Source organism: Eriocheir sinensis, chromosome 34 (assembly GCF_024679095.1).
Source record: "Eriocheir sinensis breed Jianghai 21 chromosome 34, ASM2467909v1, whole genome shotgun sequence".
Taxonomy (NCBI): domain Eukaryota; kingdom Metazoa; phylum Arthropoda; class Malacostraca; order Decapoda; family Varunidae; genus Eriocheir; species Eriocheir sinensis.
This window is the reverse complement of record NC_066542.1, coordinates 7,462,835-7,482,476: the sequence shown is the minus strand read 5'-3', so window position 1 is coordinate 7,482,476 and position 19,642 is coordinate 7,462,835. Positions and strand designations below refer to the sequence as shown.

At 42.3% G+C, this 19,642-nt stretch overlaps 1 long non-coding RNA gene across 1 annotated transcript; it reads left to right on the top strand.

Annotated features, from left to right (window-relative positions):
- Window positions 1-16,152: 16,152 nt before the first annotated feature.
- Window positions 16,153-19,642, top strand: LOC127007005 (uncharacterized). Its single transcript, XR_007760011.1, has 2 exons — window positions 16,153-16,992; window positions 18,628-19,642. It is a non-coding gene; the product is annotated as an uncharacterized LOC127007005 (long non-coding RNA).

Below are 19,642 nucleotides of genomic sequence, written 5' to 3'. Positions count from 1 at the left end.
CTGCCTTCTCTTTCTCTCAGGGCTTCCTATATTCATTTCTGCATGATTGTGTGGAAGAATTTAAACTATTTTGGCCTTTATTTCATGTTTTTCCCCTCTGAGCGATTGGTAGACAAAGACGTTCAGTACCGTACACCCGTATATATGTATGAAGCAACTTGCTCACCTTATATGCGCATGACCATTTCTTGTGTGAGTTACCTGCTGACCTTGGGAATATATTGATTAAGGGGCGTATATATACCTGACTATTATTATAAGGTAGTCTATAGTGTTCTTATGAAGGTATGAAGATTAGTATTAGTTGTAGTTGTAGAGAGGAATTGAATTGATCGAATTGACATATTTGTAGTTGTATATAGAGAGGAGACTTAAAAATGATGATTGAGCTGTAATTTGACTAGAGAATATGTGGATAGCGAGGATTTGACTAGAGATAATTAATGGAAGAATTGACGTTGATTATGAATACAAGTTAAAGAAGACTATAGATATGTTAATGTAGTAGTAGTAGTAGTAGTAGTAGTAGTAGTAGTAATGGTGGTGGTAGTAGTAGTAGTAGTAGTAGTAGTAGTAGTAGTAGTAGTAAATAAATGATAACGAGAAATAGGAAAAAAAAAAACAGGTTACGCGCGCAGCAGTTATCAAAGAAGTTTATCGTTATCTGTTTTCCATCCTGAATAGAAGAAAGGATGTATGAAGTTTAAGATGCAAGACAGTCTGCATTAATTAACTTGAAAATATAGAAGTTTATATATATTAGCGAGGTGCTCCAAGTGAAATGATTTGACTTATTATGCTCCCACGTAATAATTGTCAACTTTGGGAGGTTTGTAAAATTTGGTAGTTCATTATTTCTTATAGTTGTAAAATTTAAAGTATAATATACCAAATAAAAAGCATACCATATGATAGATATAAATACGAGATGAACAGGTACCAGATACACGTACATTAAGTCAATAAATAAGCTGATCAGATAAATAACGGATAAATTAGTGAATATAAGAAAATACCATGACTTCTACACGTCCAAGAGAAACTGACAGCAAATTAAATTCTACAATGAATCAGTTTGGCTTTCCTAAACAATACGTCCGAACCCCTTGAAGACATTACGAAGACAACCATATTTTACACCAATACAAAGCTAAATCCCACTAAAACTAACAATGAAGTACACAAACATGAAGTATCTTTAAGTTACACCACATATGGATCCTCTAATGGATTGCTAAAGGGTTATTTAAACGTCATAAATGAAGCCGAAGTCGCAGTCGAAAGCCAGAGGAGTCCCAGGAGGAGGCTTGGAGCGGACGACCTTTGAGGATTTTTTTCTATATTTTTTCCCTTTACCGTCGTGCCCCGCGGCTGACGAAGTGGGTGAGTAGTGGCATGCGTGCTGGTGTGTGTGCTGCGTGCTGGGGCGGTGTGGTAAGGCTGTGCAGGGCGTGGGGGAGGTGGTAGAGGCGTGTGAAGTGAGGGTGGTGGGTGGTGGGGCAGCCTCGCGACCTCCCCGCCACGGTAAACAGGAAGGCGGCGTGTCCGGGCAGTCCACAGGTAGCACAGGTGGCTCTGAGGCACGGCACCTGGCCCGCCTCACGTGTGCGATAAGGGGATCTCGTGGCCAGCGTGGAAGGTTTGTAAGATGATATTTTAGGTACCAGATATGAAGGATGAAGTCTCCCAAGCATTCAAGATTCACAAATGAAGGTAATATCGTCATGAACTTTGATAATGAGAACATAAGGGCTGAGGCAGCTCAAAAGTTGGAGTCTGTTGAGCAAATTAGTACCAAAAGTGTTGGAAAGATGAAACTAATGATCATGATCTGCAATGTGCATAGAGAGGAGACCAAGGGAAAAAAAAAGGAGACCATCTTGGACCACAATGAGTTCTTACACACAATTGAGGGTGTTGAGAATAAGATTGAGCTGATTTTCAGTAAGCCTGCAGCTGGTGGTACAATGCATTACATTTTGAGGTGCGACCCAACTGTGAGAGAGCTGATTTAAAAGAATCACAACAAGTTAAAATTAGAATGGGGAATGTACATAGTGAGAGACAGATACCATGCAATTATATGCTATCATTGTCAGAGATCTGGTCATCTTGAGGCCAACTGTACTGCCAAGACCAATGGAGATGCCCCAAAATGTTTCAAATGCGCTGGTGATCATAAATCAGAGGATTGCGCCATGGCTGAAAAGAAATGCATAAATTGTGTGAGGTTCAAGAAGCCTGAAATCAACCACTCAGTGAATGACCAGTGTTGTGTAGTTCTTCAGACTGAAATTGAGAGAATTTGTCACATAACCGATCATGGCTATTAATTAATGTTTGTACTCAAAGATAAATTGTGGGGGGTTGTGTTTGCAAGGGCATGCACCCAGAAAATCTTGCGCCAAAAACTGAAAATGGCTCGATTTACGAGCCATAAACTGTCCAACCGCTCATGAAAAGTGAAAATGGACATTAAACAAAATGATGATGATGATGATGACTCAAAGATAAATTGTGCGTGTAAATGTTCAGTGAGTTGGAAATAATTGTTGGATATTTAATTGTGACACTATAATGAAAATATCAGACATGAAAACTGAACCAATGGATATTTGTGATACTATTCGTGAAAACAATTAAGACACACTACGATGTTTGAGAATAAGTAACCTAAGCAAACCTAACCTAACCTAACTATATATTGTATCCCAGACTTCAATCTATCTTGCCATCTATCTATCTATGTGACCATCACTCAGCTGTTATCTCCATATATAAAGAGAACAGGATCTTTGCAGACATTGGTGAAAGAAAAGTGAATACCTTAAAGAGGTGATGATGTGAAGTATCCCATGCAAATATAGAAAAGCTAAATGGGAAAATGGCGGAAGAATCAGAAGAGATGTAGTGGATGAGTCGTAGGAGAAACTATATTAAGTAATCGCTTCAGGAGCGTGAGGCATGTCATAGGGAGGCCACAGTGGGATCTTGAAGGGCAGGGGTGTGAGTGTGCATGTGATGAGGGGATCAAGGAGCGGTACATAACCCCAGTGTGCAGTAGTCTTTAGGGCCAGCATCCAAGGTTTTGTTATAAGATCTGTGCAAGTCCATTAATTCACATCTGCATTGTCTTGGACCCCCTGATGATGTAATAAGAACTTGAGAATATATACGTACTTAATATGTACAGGGGTTGATTGATGACACTTAAGATTCAGAGCTGGTGAAATTATAAAAAATAACCATTCCCATTAGAGATATATAATAAAAGACAACTGTTACAATTACACTGAGTTACAGTTTCTTCATCACAAAGTTAATGTAGAGAAGTTCACACTCAGAGTATGAATATTAAAGTCCTGAACAGTGCAAGACCATATACTAGCATGATTTGTGAGTAGTGTGAGCATTCAATAGGTGAGAGGATACATAATAAAGTGCTATCTTCATCAAAGGAAATTTTTGTTGCATGAGCATTCCTTAATGGGGGCTTGCCTGCTTAATGATATAGTTTTAAGTAGATCTTTAATTTCTCAAGGAGTTTAGTTTTGTCTTCCCTGAATTGTATCTTGGATGCAGGGGAAACTGGTTCATACAGGTTATCTCTGGTGTTTAGTGATTTAGTGGCAGGTATTGAAGGATAGATGCTAGTTTGCTTACATGTGTATCTCATTGTTTATTTTGTTTATTCATTCTAGCAGTTAGGTAAGCAGAGAGGCAAGAAGACAGTTAGTTGGTATGTTTGTTGTCTGTCTTGTCCACCTCACCACACTGGCACTAGCAAGCATATAACACTGTACATGATAGTGCCACACATTTCTAATTGATAGGATCAGAATAGAGGAATACCCTTGCTGTAGGCTTTTCTTCCACTACAACCCCGTAAAATAGAAATGCGTTCTGTATACTCGGATAAATGCCAGAATTTTGGGAACAATTTCTTGAGGTAAATTTTAGGGGTTTGACTTTTATGTAGAGATAAGGAGTTAAGTTAACCTTCAGTCAAGCAAACCATATATTAAGTAAGCAGAAAATAATACTCACGAGCCATTTTGAAACTAAAGTAAGGTCCAGCACAGTGCCTTCTGGTCCCGGCCACTCACCTGACACGTCAAGACTCACCTGCGTTGCCTGTGGCGTAGGGGAGCGAGTTTGCCAGCTGTAATCAGTGGCATGTGATGTGACACTGTTGGGGTTGTGATAAGATAGGTAGAGGTTGGGTGACGGCATCTCACATGGATAGCAGCGACCTTGCTCGGCTTTTGCATGTGGGGAAGTGTTACAAGGTGTGTGTGTGTGTGTGTGTGTGTGTGTGTGTGTGTGTGTGTGTGTGTGTGTGTGTGTGTGTGTGTGAAAGAGCTGCAAATGATGATGGATAACTATTACTACTCTAACCTATTGTAACTTACTTATTAATTATTATTGTATTAACTAGTATTAAGTATATTATTAGTATTATTTCTATTAATAACAGCCTATTATTATTTATTAGTATTAACTGTATTATTTGTATTATTAATTATTATCAAGCTAACCTATATATTACTAACTATTTTATTAGTATTCTTTATATCATGAATTTCAGTTTTTCCCCAAAGTATTGATGTCTGAATGAAGCGAGGGAGGAAGTGGTGCAGGCAAGGAATATCCATGACTAATACGAGGCTGGATAAAAGTGGATATGGAGACAGATTAACATGAGATTAGAGCCCATATTTTCAAGTATTTCAGGGCTTACAACACCCACAATTGATAAGGCTTTCGTAGAAGATGTGGGTATTTCCATGGATAGTTTTACAAGTCTAGTGATTGTTTGACAAGGCCTCTGCATCATGAATGTGTAAAAGAACTGGACTGATTTTCTTTGTGGGCTTTGTTAATATTTATTGTGAGAACCCCCAAAAAGAAAAAAAAGTGAGAAAATAGGCCTAACTAATTTTGTATGTTGGTGGTACTAGGAAAAAAAAATGTTTAGGTGCAAAATGTTGGAAGATATTTATAAGCATATTGGCTATACAGTTTAGTAAGTGAATAGCTAGACAAACATCTGTAGGGAGTTGCTGAATATACTTTTTCAAGGATGTTAAGGACAAATAGAACTTGGGAAATGGGGCTAATATTTTTTTCTCTTATGTAATATGTAGTTTGTTTTTATGTCTTTTCTCTTTTTTTTCTGTATTCCTGTTTTTTTTTTTATTCTTTAGTGACTTAAAATTCTTCTTCTTTTTCTTCTTCTTCTTTTTCAGTGTATTTGCCTCATTATTATTATTATTATTATCATCATCTTTTCAGTGTGTGTATCATCGTCAGCATCAGCAAGTGTGACTCACCGCCATTAGGGTCAAAGCTGCCCTCTCAGAAGCCAATAATTACCCTTCAGCCACACCTGTGCACACTGCTGAACCCCCCTCCTCCTCCTCCTCCTCATCATCACTCATTCCCCCAGTGCCAGAAGCTCAGTGCCATGTCACTCGTGTGTTCCTAGAAAATCAGAACAGCTGTGTAAACTTGCACATGAAATTGAAGTGGTAAATAAGTGAGGGAGTAACTTGTATACTATCCGTCTGTGATCAAATACTAACTATAAGACTATCAGGAAGTATTTTAGTGTTGGTGAAGGTATTATTTATATTTAATACTCAGTGTGAATCAGGACTGTATGTGAGCGAAGAGCGATTAAATAGAAAACAACAATGAGGAAAGTAGTAAAGAAATAAAATCCTCACAGAACAGAATAGAAACCGGACACTCATATTATCCGTACACTCCTACATTTTATCTGTGATCCAAAAAACAACGAAAACAGCACACGAACGACGCCTCATGTGAAAGAAGTGGCTGCACACCTGCGAAAAAATAGAAATACTCTAATTTTTAACGAAGTGGTGATGTGGGCGTGTCAAGGTGTGGCAGCCGTGGCAGTGGTGTGGCGGCGGTGGTAGGTGTGGTGCTGGAGACGCTGCCGCTGCCCCCAGGGTGATGGAGGGCGATGGAGGGACGCCTCGCAGGGTGGTGAGGGTGCCACACACACGCCAGGCCAGCAGGGAGAAGGTGCCGCTTGGAGAGAAGGTAGGTGATCATGTACCCTCTGTTTCTCATACTCTTCTTCTCTTCTATTTGTTTCATCTACTGTCCTTGTACCGTTGGGCTAGCATACTCGTGAGGCCATCCATGTATTAACCCAGTAACAGTGATGGCCCAAATTTGTGGCTTTACCGTGTACCAGCGACGGGCCAAATTTTTGCCATGATATAACCCCCCCCTAAAATAGATGATGCATAAACTGATCACAAATGCTTTGATATATATTATTAAATGGTTTGCGTGAATGATGATTTTTTCTGATTTTTCTCGCTTAGAGGGGCCTTTAAGAAACATGATCCCTGCAGCTACTGGGTTGAAGGGGAAACAGCACCAGGGCAAAAGCTGTTTTATGCTGGATTCTATTATTTCATCCTCTCACAGAATGCCTTTTTTATTTGTTGAGGCCTTAAACCTTGCCTCCAGTCTATTAAGGGGGATATAAGTAACGGAGATATGTAGAGGAAGGGTGAAGATAGTGGTGTGTTCTCCCCTTTTTATGCTGTGTGTCTCAAGTGTACTGTATGTCTTATTTTTTTTTCTTGATAGCTTTTACAAATGTTCTTATGGGGTCATTTTTGAGGGGGTTATGGCTCGGGGTGTAAGACTTGATACCTTTCTTGATGTCACGTGGAGGCTCTGGGGTGGAACTGCCTTGCCCTGACTCATCGGTACCATGGCTTGACGCTCTAACCCACTAGGCTGTATGCTCGTATAAAAGTACATATTCTTTAGTAATTTTTAAGACCAGTTTTAGAAGGTCAAATCTCACTCGGATACTTCTTCAAATGGAGCGTTATATGCATTCTTCAGGCGAATATATTACCTTGGGGAGGGAGGTCAATTTTAACATGCGACTAACTTACATATGACCACTTACATTCTCAAGTAAATAACAACTTGGAAAAAAAAGTGTCATGTCGCTCGATATTAATTACGGTTTACCATCCTTTCTGTATCACCTTGTTTGCCTTGTACATAAGCTGGTGAGCACTCATAACAGCCGATAAGATAATAGATACATATGCCTGGGTGGGTGGATGGGTGGGTGGGCAGGAGCGGAATAGGTGGAGGTGGGTGGTTCTTGATAAGGGAGGCGACTAGGGTAGGTTACTGTGGCTCTAGGGTCCTATTAATGCAAAGTAGTGAAAGAGAGATCTAGGGTAATGAAGGGAGGTCTTATGGAGGAGTGGAAGGGAGGTTTTCTCATGGGTTTTGGGTATGGGGAAAAGTCTTGGGTAGGTAAGTGAGGTCTAGGGTGCACATAGGTGGTTAAGGCAAGGAAGAATGTTAGGAAATGTTAAGAGAAGGGGAGGGAAGGCAAGGAATGTTATGTAAGGCGGTAAGGGTGTGTTTGAAAGGGAAGGGAAGTTTGGGAAGATGCAGGAGTGTGTTTGAAAGTAGAGGGAAGTTAAGAAGTGTGTAAAGATGTGTTATAAAGCAATGGACAATTAGGAAAGGCTCAGTGATGGCAAAGGAAGAAGAGGGAATATGAAGTAAGTCAGGAAGGAAGGGAAGTTAAGGGCTGATAAAATGTGAGTAAAGAAGGTAAAGGGGAGTTAGGGGAGGGTAAGATATGCCTAAGGAAAGGGAGAGAAGATGAAGGAAGTCAGGAAAGTTTGTCTCTAGGGTAAGGAAGGGAAGTTTACGACTGATAACAGATATCTAAGGTAAGGCGAGGCGGGGGGGGTCAGGGAAGTGGAGTGGGTGGGTATTATCACTCAGGTGGGAAATTGCGTGTATAGGGCCAAGATAAGACAGCGTGTGTGTGTGTGTGTGTGTGTGTGAGTGAGTACATTGTGAGGCACCTCAGTCAAGGCTGCTACCTGGGAGTGTGTGGACAGAACTAGTGTGTGCGTGTGTGTACATGTGTTCCGTTTGCTCGCTGTTGACGTTGGTGTGTTATCGATAGCAGCAACGTATGATAAGAAAGGAAGGAAAAGAGCTTGTGTCATGCGGTATATATATTAGAAACGAGGACAGAAAAGTGGTATTAGAAGGTTATGTGTTGATTTTCTTGGGTATCTGTGTTTGTGTTATGAGGGAAGAGAGTGAAGTGTTGTTTTTGTTATTGGTGTGAGAGATGCAAGTGTAGAAACATGCAAATAGTACCGAGGTGATAAAGAGTGTCGTTCTTTGGGGGTCGGAAAGAGAGGTGAGGGAAAGGAGACTCATTTTAGGGGGATCAGAAACAGAAGTGGTGGAGAGTAACTCGATTTTGGCTCTCAGAAATAAAAGTGATAAAGTGTCGTTCTTTGGGGCTCGGAAAGATACGTAAGGGAAAGGAGACTCGTTTTTGGTGAATCAGAAATAGAAGTGGTGGAGAGTAACTCATTTTTGGCACCCAGAAATAAAAGTGATAAAGAGTGACATGTTCTTTGGGGGTCGGAAAGAGAGGTGAAGGAAAGGAGACTCGTTTTTGAGGGATCAGAAATAGAAGTGGTGGAGAGTAACTCATTTTTGGCACATAGAAATAGAAGTGATAAAGAGTGACATGTTCTTTGGGGGTCGGAAAGAGAGGCGAGGGAAAGGAGACTCATTTTTGAGGGATCAGAAATAGAAGAGGTGGAGAGTAACTCAATTTTGGCACTCTGAAATAAAAGTGATAAAGAGGTAATAGAAAAATGAAAGCCTGTGCAATACTCTCATGAATAATGCCTTACTTGGTTTGTTATAAGTTTTTCATTTGGAAGGAGATAGTGGGTTACACTCTCGCTGAATAAAACAATGCTTATTCATTTCCTTGTATAAATGAAGGCGTTGTTGAGCAGAGAATTAGTAAGTAAAATTCCCCCGTGCTAGTGAAAAAAAATAAAGCAAGTCATGAAAATAATCACGTTTTAAAATCAGCATGAAATTAATCGATGACTTCCGTGAAATGTAAAGAGAATAAAAAGAAAAAGAAAATACACTCATAATCAACAGTAACTTCAGAAAACAGTCCAGGATCCATGAAGTACGATGATCTGCTGTGCTCCGTACCTTGATATAGCAAAGATAAAGGATTAGATACATCAGTGCAAGAACAGTCTGGCTTGAAAACACTCATACCACCTCTCCTCCCGAAATTGACCCCTCTTTCGGCCACCTCTTTGGATTCTTTTTAGGAGCAGCGAGTAGCGGGCTTTTATTATTATTATTTCCTTTTTTTGTGCCCTTGAGCTGTCTCCTTTGTTGTAAAAAAATAAATAAATAAATAAAACTCTTGAAAATGTGGTTATGTCCAATTCCTTACGGCAGATGTACGTAAATAAAAATAATTAGATCAGATTGTACCGCTCGCCCACGACAACAGAAGCACCATGAGTCGTAAGGTAATAGTGAAGAAAAGACTGAATGACCTACACGAGCTGGAGGAGACCTTGAACGATGTCTCACTCACCTCCACTGAGGACACGACCACCGCCACCACCAGGGTCCGAAGCAGCAGCAAAGCCTCTCGGGCACCTCCACCGCCAGCGCCACCATCCTCCAGCACTGAAAGACTCGTGAATGAGGCAAAAATGGGCAGGAACTCCACTTCGAACCCAGACCTGACCTCAATTGGGGGTCGGGGTCGTTTTACCTCCCCTGTTAAAAGCCCTTCTTCAGGAAATGTCCCGAGTGGCTCAAGCTCCCACACGACTAAGAGGATACCTGGTACTGCTACTGCGACTTGTTCTAGTAAACCGTCACAGAATGCTCCTGTTACTCTGCGCGTCAGGAACAAGTCCCCGTCACCCCTGCACAGAGCTTCATGGGGGGGTGCGCCTTCCCCTTCACTCAGCCTCCCAAGACCTCCTCCGAGACGCTCCAAGGCTCCACCCCCGCCAAATAATCAGATGCTCTCCAGTCCTACGAAGAGTCTGTCACCTTCAAGCATCCAGGGAAAGTCTGCTCAGGGTGCCGAAAAGAGCTCGACAGGGGAAGGCCAAAGGAAATTAAAGGAGGTATGATATGGTGTCTTTGTTATTATATGTGGGGGATATGTTGTTTTGTCCTGGGTGATGTACTGTTTTGAGGTTTTGGAAGTAAGGTTATGTCAGATAGAGGTGAATGATAGCCACTGGTGAGGAGGAACACAATTGTCTCCAGCGTCGAGGGGACATTACATCTTAACCTGGTACCAGTGACGGGCCAAATTTGTGGCTATACCGTGTACCAATGACGGGCCAAATTTTTGCCATGATATAAACCCCCTGAAATAGGCGATGCATAAACTGATCACAAATGCGTTGATATATATTATGAAGTGGTTTACATGAGTGGTGATTTTTTTTCATTATTCTCGCTTAGAGGGACCTTTAAGAAACTCGAACCATGCTGCTACCGGGTTAATGATGAAAAGCAAAGGAAGGCATTTGAAGGGAGACCGCAAACAAATACACAAAAAATATCAACACACTGCTCCCACTGGAATTAGGTAGACTCCCTCCCATCCTTCCCTTCATTAACTTTTTCTTCTTTCCGTCCACATATCCTCTCTATCCACCTCTCTACATTCTTCCACTCTCTCTTGCTCCCACTGGAATTAGGTAGACTCCCTCCCATCCTTCCCTTCATTAACTTTTTCTTCTTTCCGTTCACATATCCTCTCTATCCACCTCTACATTCTTCCACTCTCTCTTGCTGTCACTGGAATTAGGTAGACTCCCTCCCATCCTTCCCTTCTTCATTAACTTTTTTTTTTTCCGTTCTCATATCCTCTCTATCCACCTCTCCACATTCTTCCACACTCTTGCTCCCACTGGAATTAGGTAGACTCCCTCCCATCCTTCCCTTCTCCATTATTTTTTTTTCCTTCCATTCACATATCTTCTCTGTCCACCTCTCTCCTTTACTTTCTTTCTCTCTTGCTCCCACTGGAATTAGATAGACTCCCTCCCATCCCTCCCATCTCCTTTAACTTCATTTTTTTCCGTTCACCTATCTTCTCTATCCACCTCTCCCTTCCTTTTTTATATAGCACTACGGTAATCAGAAAAACACAGCCATGATTTTTTTTTGTACCCCAAGACGAAGAAAAGAAAGCACCCCCCAAAAACTGCATCGCAAAAAGCTGTTAAATCCTGCTGGTTAATAAATACTTGATAACAGAAATACCAGCTGATTGCCCTTACTTCACTGTGCTGGGCTGGCATATTATACATTACATAATAACTCACCTTCCCCCTTTACCACCAGCACCTGAAACTAATATATTTGAGTTATTGCAGACAAACTAGACTAAACTTTATTTGTTACGTTATGTCCCCGTGTCATATATTCCGTAGGTAAACGAAATATAGCGAAACTTAAGCTAATCGTTCCTAGGTCCTGCATGAGTGACTAATGAAAGTATTTTAATTTCCATCAGCTTATTTCTCTTGGTTTCTTTTATCTTGTATCCATCTTAAAAGAAAGTAGTCATGATTTCTCCAACGTAAACGATTCATGATTTCCCTTCTCCTGTACTCAAAGTAAAGAGCAACAGTCATTTATTAAGGTCTGTCCTGAGTAAAGAGCAAAAGTTATATATTGAGGTCTGTCCTGTTATGAAAGTTGACTCCTATAATTCATTGTGTGGGTGACTTTGCAAGCACTTCGAGATGCATTGAGTTGGCTACACTGTCGGTATCCTTTATAGCGAAGAACATAACATTGACAATAACAACGTAACAATAACCTAACAAACAACACATTAAGTAACATAACATTGATCAACAACACTTACATAACAAAACATTACAGAGATTAGAATATAAGGAAGAGAAACAACATAAACAAACAACACATTAGGTAATATTACATTGATAAACAACAATTACATAACAAACAACAGAGAAAAGAAAGTATAATAATAATAAACAACAGTAACATAAGAAACAAAATAGGAAGCAACACAAAATAGCAATAATAAAACAAATACGTATTAACAAATCGCATTCAGAGTCTCGTACGTATAATAGAGTTGAATACGATACTTCAGAGAGAGAGAGAGCGCCTGATTTTAATATACACATCACCCGATTGCCCTAAAACCTCAGCATTACCAAATAGATGAAGTAAAGGTCAATTGATATCAGGTGACGACATAATACATGATCACCTCCCTACCCCCTTTCGTCCCTCCTTCACCCCCTAACCAGGCGCCATATAAAGGTTACAATATGATGAAGTCTGGGTATAATGAGAGTTGGGGCTCCCGTTTTCTTTGAGGTCTGTTTACTACTATTACCACTATTACTATTACTATTGCTACTTATTTCTCATGTTTTCTTTCTTTTCATCTTCATTCTTTTCATTTTTCTTCCTTATAGTCTACTTCTCCCCCCTCTCCTTCGCCTTCTTCTCTTCTTCTTTTCCTTATCATCTCTATTCCTTTCATCTTTCTTCCTTTTAGCCTACTTCTGCTACTCTCTTCTTCGCCTTTTTCTCCTTCTCTTCTTTTCCTAATCATCTTAATTCCTTCCACCTTTCTTCTCTCTCCTCCCTCTCCTTCTCTTCCTCCTTTTTCTTCTACTTGTTCTCCTTCTTCTCTACTGTTGTTTCTTATTATTGTTACGGTAAGAGAAAAAGATCGTTGGCTATTTGTTTTTGTTATCATTGTTATTGTTTTCACCTTCGCATTACCATATAGGAAGGTCATGCATGCACTCTCAATCAGCATGTGACCTTGAGGCCCGCCATGAGTGTTGTGTAAGAAGTGTTGCCCCGCTCTTATGTGTTGCGTCAGTGTTGTGGTGGTGTTGTGCTCCGCCGCCCATGGTAGAGCAGGGGTCACGGCCGAGTTATATTATTACACGTACAGTTATTAAAGCTCTTAATCCTAAACAACATCTCAGTTCTCGTAGGAGTTCCAGGGAGTCTCAGGGACTGTTTTGTAGTCCCTGTGTATTGCGGGTTGAGTTTTTGTTTTGTTAATATTACCCTTATTATTACCAGGCATGCTAGCGGTGTTGGTAACGTTTTCAGTTGTATTGCGAGTTTTTGTTACACTTATTACCAGCCACTGAGCCACGTTAGCGGTATCCTACTGGTAATGCTTTCTTTGGATTGCGACTAGTTTTTATTCACTCTATTCTTATTATTAGCAACGTCAGCTGTACTATCAGTGTTTGCTGTTGATTGCGTGTGTCTAGTTTGGGTAAAGGAAATTGTAAAGCATTCCCAGTGTAATCTTATGTCATGAGGATTGATAATGGACCGTATTAGCTATACAGGCAGCGCCACACGTGGCCACTCAGTGAACTGTCAAAGCAGTAATTTCCATAGAACTCAGGTTATGTACTAGAGTGGGTCTGAGGCTACCTCCAGGATACAAGGCCTTGGTGCAGCCACTGCCCCAAGCCAACGACTGTACCCACTTTACTCCTATCCGATTTCCTGACTATACTTTTTGACATGGAGAAAAACTGAAATCGGGTAGGAGTAAAGTGTGTGCAATCATCGGCTTGGGGCGACGGCGGCATCATGGCCGTGTATCCCTGAGACAGCTTCAGACGCACTCTAGTCAATGACTTGAACTCTATGGAAAATTCAGCTTGGAGTTTAGTGGCCACACGTGTCGCTGCCTGTATAGCCAATACGGTCCAAAAGGTTTGAAAAGAGAGTAAAATAGATTGTTTGTCGCCATGTCTGTCCAAGCAACGGTGATATTTGTCGTTCACCATGGTCTGATCACGTGCTGAACTCGCAATCGCCTGCCTATATGTTTATGAATGAGTAATGACCCGTATTCTGAGATGGTTTGAAATAAGAAATAGATTACGTTTGTCGCCATGCCTGTCCAAGCAACCAAGCTTTTCATGTTCATGCTGCAGAGGACTTGTCAGACTGTTACTAGGGCTCATAAAACTACCCATGGAAACACTCACAACTTTACGAATGATTGTGAAATATGTGTGTGTGTGCGTGTGTGTGTGTGTGTGTGTGTGTGTGTGTGTCAGCCCTGAAATGTTTAATATGGGTCACAGTTTACCTTCAAGTCTCGTATTCAGTCGGTAAAGAAAACAAATGCAAACAAAAATAAACTCGTATCTCTCATCCTGCGCGAACAACATTAAACAACAACAATAACAACAACAGCAACAAAGGGCAATCACGGTCAGCTAATGTCAGCAGTTCAAAGTCTGACTCACGGGTGGGTAGGAAGTCAGCGATCACTGGGTACGACTTTCACAGCCCCGGGAAATGATTTATTGGGTGCGTTTTCTGCGTCTATAAAGGGGAATGACGGATACGAGGATGAAGGAGGAGGAGGAGGAGAAGAGGAGGAGAGGGAAGAGTGGTATGACGTACACAGGGATGAAGGAGGAGGAAGAGGAGGAGAGGGGAGAGGAAGAGGAGAAGAATAGGGACAGGGATGACGGAAGAGAAAGAGGAAGAGGGGAAAAAAGAGGGAAGAGGGGAATGACGTGCACGAGGATGAAGGAGGAGGAGGAGGAGGAGGAGAAGAGGGAGGAGGAAGGAAGAAGAGGAGGAGAGGAGATAAATTCGAATGAGGTGAAAAGAGAAATAACAGTTGTGTGATGATTGATGCGTATTGTAAGAGAGAGAGAGAGAGAGAGAGTATGTGCACCTGCTTATAAGATCAAAAGGACACCAACATTTCTTATGACACACACACACACACACACACACACACACACACACACACACACACACACGTTACTTTGTTATCAGGTCACAGTCAGCTCACAGTGGCCTTGAATTTTATCGGTGTGTGTGTGTGTGTGTGTGTGTGTGTGTGTGTTGATGTAATATTGTTAGTTCACACGCACTGACGAAGCTTACCCTATAAACTTGTCAACAGAGGAGGAGGAGGAGGAGGAGAAGGAGGAAGAGAGAGAGGAAGAAATAAAGGAGAGGGGTGGATAGAGAAGATACGTGATCGGGTAAAAAAAAAAGAAGTTACAGGAGAGGGGAAGAATGGGAGGGAGGAGGAAGAGGTGAGGGGAGAGGGAAGGGAAGGGAAGGGGGGGGGGCGTTGAGGGAGAGATTAAAGAGCGCACTGTGAAGGGAGAAGTAAAGGAGAAGAGGAAGAGGGGGAGGAGAGGAAGAGTGGCATTGTCCAGTAAGGGTAAAGGTGTGAGACTTGATTGAAGCTTCTAAATGAATGAAGAAGAGCTTTGATAAGGGTGATATCAGTAAGCTTATTATAGCAGAGATAACAGGACAGAAGCTTCAATAAGGGTGATGTCATTAAACCAGTAAAACAAAAAAGGATGTCAGTAAGCTTGTGATAGGAACGAGAACAGGACAGGAGGTTCAGTAAGGGTGATGTCTGTAAACCAGTAAAACAAAAAAGGATGTCAATAAGCTTGTGATAGGAAAGAGAACAGGACAGGAGGTTCAGTAAGGGTGATGTCATTAAACCAGTAAAACAAAAAAAGGATGTCAATAAGCTTGTGATAGGAAAGAGACCAGGACAGGAGGTTCAGTAATTGTGATGTCAGTAAACCAACAGAAAATAAAGGATGTCAATAAGCTTCTGGTAGCAAAACAATAACACCAACAACAAAAAAACTGGACAAGACACTTAGTAATGGGTTTAGATTAGATCACTTTACCTTCAATACAAACACAAACACGAACTGATTAAACTAGAGTGGCGGATGAGTGAAGATTTGACAGTCATGATGTGAGTGCCCTTACGGTAGAGTGTAGACTATCAATATAAGGTTTGGTATAGTTATGGACACTGATGATAGATGGCGTTGGGAGCTACTCATTGCACAGCTGACCGACCTCTTAAACTTACATACTCTTTTCTTCTTATGTAAAGGGGATGAGGAGAGTTAAGTATTAAGGGGAGGTAATGGGAGAGGACAGATGGAGAAGGGAGGGAGAAAGAGGGAGAAGAGGAGGTGAGGGGGAGGGGAAGAGAGAGTAGGGGAAGGGGGGGCGGTCAGGTGTTCTGTTCAGGTTCACGGCGATGACTCACACACACACACACACACACACACTGACGCCCCCTGTGCTGGCCCTTCATGTGTGTGTGTGTTGGGGCCTTGTGAGGGGTATCTAAGCGGGGCAACATGGGGTGGGGGGCGGGGTATGTGGGTATGAGGGAAGGAGGGGAGGGGAAGGGGGGTGACCACTTACATACTTAAACCTTATGCATGTGTCGCAGTGGTGATGATGGTGATGATGGTGGTGAGGGGGCGGTTACACTATACACCCATGGCAGGCAGGGCAGTGGTGGTGTTGATGGCAGTGGTAGTGGTGGTGGTGGTGGTGATAGTGGTGGGGGCGGGTCCTGCTAGAGATGCCAGTGTGGTGTTGATGGTGGTGGTGATGGTGTTGATAGCGATGGTAATGGTGTTACAGGTCACGTCATCACCAGCACTCCCCAGCATACAAGTGGTGATGATGATGATGGTGGTGATGGTGGTGATGAAAAGTGGTCATAATATGGACGCATTGGCATCTCATCTCATGTCCGTAGGAGGGAAGAGAGGGGAAGGAGGAGGAGGAGGGGAAGAGGAAGAGGAAGGAGGGGAGGGAGAAGAGTGGAAGTAGGAGGAGTAGAGGAGGGGATAGGAAGAAGGATAAGGAAGGGTAGAGAGACGAAGAGGAAGGAGGAGGAGAAGGAAAAGGGGATAAAGGGGAAGAAGGAATGGGGAAAAGAATTGAAGAAGAGGAGGAGGAGGAGGAGGAGGAAAGGAGATATGAATGGTAAGGAATGAGGGGAGAGGGGACGTCCAGAGAGAGAGAGAGAGAGAGAGAGAGAGAGAGAGAGAGCACCTCCCCTCACCTCCCCGCCCCATCCCTTCCTCCCCTCCCGCCCCCACCACCACCACTCGCTCGCTCCCTCCCTTCTGCTGCCGCTTCTTCCCTCCCCGGCCTGTCAGTTTACCTGTGACCTTGTTCGCGCTAACACCTCCGCCGCGTCCACGTGTAGCCTCAGGTAGCAGGTGTGCACGCGCGTGTGTAGGAGTAGAACAGGTATACACGCACACACCTCCACACACCTGGTTGTCTGCGCCCACGTGTTAGTTGTTAATACTCGTCCCTTTCGTTAATTAATCTTGCCTTGTTTTTGATGGGTCTATGGCAAAGGGTTATGTGGACAAGGTGTGAAAACTATACCTGTTTGTTTGCTCATTAGGCTCACCGTTTCTTAATTAACCCTGCCGAATGTGTTTAATTTGCGTTGACTTTTGCTTGGGTTGTGTGGAAAGCCTCTATCTGGACTCTGAAAAACCACAAAGGTCCGTTAAAGTACCCCTGGAAATGCCCAAAACTCCTATGAAAGACTTGCCAAATATGTGTGCTTGGATGGATTGAACAAGAAGAACACGAACGTTTATCTGGACTGAAAATAAGGTGTGGAAATAAAACTGACTTATACCGTACTTTCGTTAGTTAAATTTGCGTTACTTTTGATGGGACTAAGAAAAGAAACGTACATGTGGACTGTAGAAATAAGGTGTGGAAATGCTACCTGACCTTACTTTACCTAAATATACACCTTCGTTGGCTTTATTTTTGATTGGATTGTAAAAATGAACCCGTTTATCTGGATTCTGAACAGTGGAAAACGTGTGAAATCAATCCTCCTACCTTACCGTACTTAAGTTACCCAAATATATACGTTTTTTTTTATCGTATTGTGGAAAGAAACGTTTATCTGAACAGTACAAAAAGTTGTGAAAATCCTCCTACCTGACCTTACTTTAATTACCTCCTGTCGCTTTACCATCCTCCTGCCTGACCTTACGAAAGAAAAGGTGTGAAAATCTTACCTGACCTTACGTTTAATTACCTCCCGTTGCGTTACCTCACCTGGGATTGTGGGAAATTCGTCCTTAACAGAAAAGCAGTGAAATATCAAGTGTTAATCCTCGTCTCTAGCTTCTTGTTACGACTCATTGGATACAAACAGTGAAATAAAAGGTAACGATTATACAGTGAAATAAGGAGATTAATTGGACAGGGGGTGGAATTATGACCTTTAACCTTTGTCTTAGAATCTTATTAATTGAAATCGCGAGCTTTGAATGGTGAAATTAATACAAACAAGGGTAACGCTTTATACGGTGAAATAAAGAGGTGAATTGAACTGCAGGTGAAATGAGGACGGTTAACCTTTGACTTAGAATCTTATTAATTGAAATCGCGGGCTTTGAATAGTGAAATTAGTCTAAACAAGGTTACCGAAAAAAAGAGGTTGAAAAGAAACAAATCCAAGAGAGATAAGAAAACAAACAATGGAAGCGTCTATATAAGAAAGTGATTTCATTAGTATTTACACATTCACCAACCTTGTAAACACGTGTCTGTACATAACATACTACTACTACTACTACTACCACCCTTCCTCCTCTTCCTTGGTATCACTGTTTCCTCCTTTCTTCCTTTTTAATTACTCCTCTTCCTCTTTACTTCTCCTTTCTTCTTTTCCTTCCTTCCATCGTTCATTGTCTCATTCATTCCTCTTCTTTTTCTTCTCTTTTCCTTCTCCTTTCCTTATCTCTTGCTTCTCTATTCTTGTTATTGACCACCACCACTACTACTACTACTACTACTACTACTACTACTACTACTACCACTACTACAACCACTACCTGTTTATTTTAGTGAAGGATACGGACGCAAAAACAATACCCGTGTTATACCTGGAGCCAAGAACCGTGTGTATTTTCACCTGTGTGCGTATATGTGTTTGTGCGTTCCCATGTCTATAGTGCGCGGGCGGCTTATGAGACGTATGCACGCCCGCACGCCCACGTCCACGCCTACATCATCGTCGCCATCGTCAGTGTAGCCACATCATGCCGAGGGATGTCTGCTCCTAGGACCTGTTGCCTCGTCTGACTGGAATACTGAATTGGCACTACTGGTTCCCTGCCTGCTGAAACTGGCCTCTCCTCCCTCCCCCCCTTCCTCCTCCTCCTCCTCTTCCACCTCCTCCTAGTGCCCCCTCCTCTTACCCTGCCTCCCTCTTCTCCTTCCCTTCCTTGTCCTTGTTCTCTCATTCTTTCTTCTTGTCCTTGTCCTCCTTTTTTTTCTTCCTCTTTTTCTTCGTTTAGGTTTGTGTCCTCTTTGCCCTCTTTCCTCTTTTTCTTATTCTTGATTATATACTTACTCTTTTTTTTCCTCCTCTTCCTCCTCCTCCTCCTCCTTATTGGCTTCTTCCTCCACGTCCTCCCCATAATCTCCGTATTCTTTTTTTCTCCTTTTCTTTCGCATTCTCGTAAAACCTCTCCATTATCCCTTCCTCCTTCTCTTTCCTTCCTCCACTACGTAACCACACTTCCTTACGCCTTCTTCTACCTACCACCTCTTCATCCACCTCCACCATCCCCTCTCAAGCCCACCCCATTCACACCCCTCCTTTCCCAACCCACCTAGGAGGGCCACACGGTTCCCTCAGTGCCAAAATGTGCCTCGAATAAGTGCCACTCCGCCTCTTGTGCTTCCCGCCCTTGCACTACTTTGTGGCACCATGGCGGACGAGGGAAGCGACAAGAAGAAGGAGCAGAAGGAGGAGAAGCAGAAGAAGGAGCAGCAGAAGGAACAGCAACTTGACGAAGTGGATAAGGATAAAGAGAGGAGGGAGAGAGAGGAGAAGAGCAGAACGCCGACTTATGAG